Genomic DNA, 5,038 nt, shown 5'->3' on the forward strand with positions numbered 1-5,038 from the left:
ATTAAATACTGAAATTAAAAATAATTAAATAGAAAACCAATGCAAACAAGAGATATCAGTCTTACCGAATTCTGGTTCAAGGGTTCGGGTTAGTCAATTGGCCATCGATCATAGGTAGACCCTGGTAATATTGCAATTCAAGCATCTAACCTTAGATTTATTAGGATACCATAATAAACCTTGTGTTTTCCTAATTCATCTTATCAAACCCAGCATTCGATCAACATTTATCACTACTCAACTAGGTACGACAACGTTCCATACAAACCAGTGATACCATTAAGATTTGTGAAAATAGTTAAACCAAAACAACAATAATTGAGATAGCTGCAATTATTGAATCTTGTTCCATTGATTCCTTTTAGGCTAAACCATGTCAATACATTGGTCAAAGGCTATCACGAACAATTGACTCAAAAAGATATTAACCTAATTACTACTTGTACCACACTTCGTGACAATTACGGATCACCGAATCATGGATAGCAGTAGGAAAATCAACATTAATTTAGTTTGTCAATGTTAGACAATCTTGTATGCCCTTAGCTTCAATCGGATTTGATGTACTTTTGTTATTTAGTGGAAATAAATTAAAGTGCATGTTTGATTCATGTTGTTTGGTATAATTCTGTGTAAGACCCTAAAACTGGACACTTATAGAAACTTGTGTTAGTTTTAAATGTTCACAGCCATTGGATAAGTCTGGGGAGATTTATCCTGCCAAGGCTGATACTGGTGTGCCACCAAGTGTTGGGATGGCTTGTTTTGGCCATCAGGGTAAGACCCAAGGCACATGCAGTATGGGATTGCTTGAACCCTTGAACCGGACCAGATTTCTAGTATTGCCCTAGACCTTGGAGACAGATGGGCAAAACTAGAAAATTACACCTGACCCCTAGACTCGATTATGACACATCACTAGGTGTCGGATTGGGCTGTCTTTGAAGTGTCAATCAGTGAGATCCTAAGTGGGGGTCAAAACTTGGACATGTTGGGGCAGTCTGAGAATTCATCTGAGTGAGTGGTCATAGTGACAGGATCAGCCCCTTTGTCGGACAATGGTAATGATCGGTAATGCACTCTCTCTGATGGAAACCAAACTGTCGGTAGTTGATTTCAATCGTTGGAATTTTGTTTTGCAAATAAGATATATATATATATATATATGTATATGTACGGTTTCAAAAGATTTGCAAAAGGTTTTAATTCCCGGGATCCATGTGAGTAGAGAGTGTGGCACTGTTCCATGCAGCCGAGAGGGAGGTCTTCTCTTGTCGGGCAGTGTTTGATCATTAAGGGCTAAGAGGTTAAGTGTAAGACCATTTAGGATAATACCTGATGGGCTAATCTTGCACCTGCCCACAATCCCTAGGTTTTTATAAGATGGCTTGTCCCAAGGACCACTTAATGTAAGTGTTGGGCCCATAGGGTCCATGTGATGGGCTCAAGGGGGTCACTGAGTCTTTCAGTGAATTCGGCTGGGCCTTGTGACAAAGGCTGTGCCGAACCCATGTGGCTGGTGTGTAGATCAATGCTTGGGTCCCACGCCATACAAAAAAGCCCAACTGGGCAGCAGGTTGGAAACTAGTTAAACACTGAACACTCAATGGGCCAAAAGCCCATTTCCAACTGGGCTGATATGATCACCAGTTCATAGGGCGAATCTGAGATTAGTTTTAGTAAAAGGATTGGGTCTTTGACCTTATCCACTCTAAGAGAATAAATTCAAATTAGATTTGAATCTGGTAACCTCCTGATAAGATCAGGAGGTTAACTAACTTAATCTACAGATAGGATTAAGATTAACCTCTATCCAAATATTGATTTGGATTGGGATAACTCCCAAAATATTGGGAGGTTTCTTAATCAAGAAGAAAGAGGAGAAAACCCTAGCAGAAATATCAGATTTCGAACTAGAGGGTTTGAGTAAGCAAGAAACACATCCTACAATCCGAGATTTGATCTCTCATAGACTCCAGAGAGAAGAGACAATTATGCCCTCTTCGTCCCTGGACTTCTCCTCCTTCAGCTGCCGCCACTACTTGTTGGAAGATTTGATCTTTTGTTAGACAGTTTTGTATGCCCTTAGCTTCAATCAAAATGATGTACTTTATGAGTTTATTGTAAATGAATAAAAGTGCATATTTGATTCATGTTCCCTTGGTATGTTTCTGTGTAAGAACCTTAAATTGGACAATTAATCAGACTTGTGTTAGTTTAGAATGTTCACAGCCAGGGGGTCGGTCTGGGGAGACCTATCCTAACAAGGCTGACACTGTGGTGCTACCAAGTTGGTTGGGGTGGCTTGTCTCAGCCACCAAGGTGAGACCCTAGGCACATACAGTGTGGGATTGATTGAATCTTTGAACTAGACCAGATTTCCAGTATTGCCCTGGACCTTGGAGATTGATGGGCAAGACTAAAAAGTTACACCCGACCCCTAGACTCGATTATGATACTGCACTAGGTGTCGGATTGGGCTGTCTTTGATGTACCAATTAGTGAGATCCTTAGCAGGGGTCAAAACCTGGGTATGTTGGGACAGTCTGAGAATTCATCTGAGTGGGTGATCATAGTGACAGGATCAGCCCCTTTGTCAGACAAAGGTAATGATTGGGGATGCACTCTCACTGATGGAAACCAAGACTACCGCCAGCCGATTTCAATCGTTGAAATTTGATTTTCCAAATATATTTTATATGAGATATACAAGCATATATATATTATGGTTTCGAAATGTTTACAAAAAGGTTTTAATTCCCGGGATCCATATTTGAGAGAGTGCAACACTGTTCCTTGCAGCCGAGGGAGAGGTCCTCTCTTGTCGGGCAGTATATGATCATTATGGGCTGAGAGGTTAAGTGTAAGGCCATTGAGGATAATACCTGATGGGATAATCTTGCATCTGCCCACAGTCCCTGGGTGTTACAAGGTGGCTTGGCCCAGGGACCACTTAGGGTAAGTGTTGGGCCCATAGAGCCCATCTGATGGCTTTTTCAGGGGGTGCACTGTCCATAACAGTGTATTCAGACAGGCCTTGTAACAAATGCTGGGCTGAACCCATGTGGCTGATGTGTAGATCAATGTTTGGGTCCCACGCCATACAAGGAAGCCCAACTGGCCAGTAGTTTGGAAGGCTTAATGAATACATAACCCTTAATGGGCCTTAAGCCCATTTCGAAGTGGGCTAATTTGATTAGTTTTTAAGGGGTGAATTCTGAGATAAGATCAGTTGATAGGATTGGGCCCACACCCTATCCACTCAGAGAGTCCAAGATCTAAATGAGATTTAGATTTGGAAACTTCCTAATTAGATTAGGATCCGGCTGATCTAATTTGCAGATAAGATAAGGATTATCCCTTATCTTAAAGGGACTTCTAATCCAGATATGATTTGGGTTAGCAACTCCTAATGGGATTAGGAGTTGATCCCTTTAAGTCTATAAAAGGAAGAGGAGGTGGCAGCCTTTAGATTTCCAAGAGACTCATCAGCAACAGTCTTGTCTTTAGAGCTGAGATCACAGAAGAGAGAATTCTGCACCCTGCAAATACTCTCTAGCCGCCTCCTTCCTGCAGCCGCCACCTATTGCGGTTCGATCTCCATTCCTTGGGGTAAATCAAGATTGGATCTTGATTCCAATCTTTTGGAGAAAAGATTGGTAGGAGTTGTATTCACAAGCCATCCAGGTGATTCTTGGGAAGAATCAAGTTCTTAGGAAGGACACTACTGATTCTGCTCCACCTTGCACTGTGCCATCTTCCGTGGGAGCAGATTTTGGTTTCTACCTTGGGCGTGAACATCTCTGTTGAGAGATGTTATTTCTCTGTATCAGGTATTATCTCTCTCTCCTCCTTTTGGTTCAGATCTGGTTAAGTTTATGGTTCAAGAATGATCCTTGAAAATATGATTTTCTAAATAGGGAATTCGATTCCCAGTTGAAGGGAAAGAAAAATTTTTGAAATTCGCCCCCCCTTTATTCCTCAATCTTGGGTGTCCATATGATGGTTTCCTATCCCTTCAGTGGTATCAGAGCCCAGGTTCAAATCTTGAACCATTCTGTTTCAGATCTGAACCTGCGTAATTAGGGAGAAGGCGTTCTACCCAATTTGCGCAGATATGGGTTTTGGGAAATTTGTTCCCAAATTAGATGGGCATATAATCTGAAATTAATTTTAAATAAATCTGCGTAATTAGAGAGAAGGCGTTCTACCCAATTTGCGTAGGGAGAACTACAAGATTTGTAGTTTTTGAATTGAATTTATTACATTTGATCTGTAAATAATTTTTTTTAATTTTAGACTCATTGTATAGGCATTTGATTTGATGTAATAATTAATAGAAATAGGATTTCTATTTATTTTTAATTTTGGATCGAAGATGGCGGCGCAGAGAAGGAGATTTCGCAGATGGGAGATTCGCTATCTGCGATTTGCAGTTTGAGAAACTGCAATCTGTGATCTAACCTCTGTTTTGCAGGATGGAGTGTGCGAACAGCCCTGATTAATTGTTTTTGTTTTTCTTTTATCAGTTATTTAATTTCAGATTATTTTCTTGAATTAAGGATTTAATTAAAAATCAAACCCTAGACCCATTCGAACCAAGATTGGTTCAAACTGTTTGGACCAATTATAGGGTTTAATCAAGGCTAAAAGTCAGCCCTAATTTTCCCACTAATGGGCCTAAGCATTGGTATTTAATTAAATGTTTAATTCGGCCCAGCCTGTAAAGGCCCAGTTTTAAATAGTTAAAACTGCAAAAGCCCATTTTAAAGCATAAAGCTATATGGGCCGAACTGGGTAACCCTAATTCAGCCCATATACCTAGATAATGTTAATGGTTAATATTATGGAATTTTAATGGGCTTCCAACGGGCCTTACAGATAATTAATTGATTGGATCAATTTATCCCTGCATGAGATGTATGCATGTGTGATGTACTGCGTACATGGGCCATAAGTACTTGGCCCATGCTCATTCGACAGTGGCTCTTGCGCACATAATGGCTAAATGCACATCATTGCCATGGTGTCCCTTTTT

The sequence above is a fragment of the Nelumbo lutea genome, chromosome 5, assembly GCF_056320005.1.
Source record: "Nelumbo lutea isolate HS-2025 chromosome 5, American lotus-T2T, whole genome shotgun sequence".
Classification (NCBI taxonomy): domain Eukaryota; kingdom Viridiplantae; phylum Streptophyta; class Magnoliopsida; order Proteales; family Nelumbonaceae; genus Nelumbo; species Nelumbo lutea.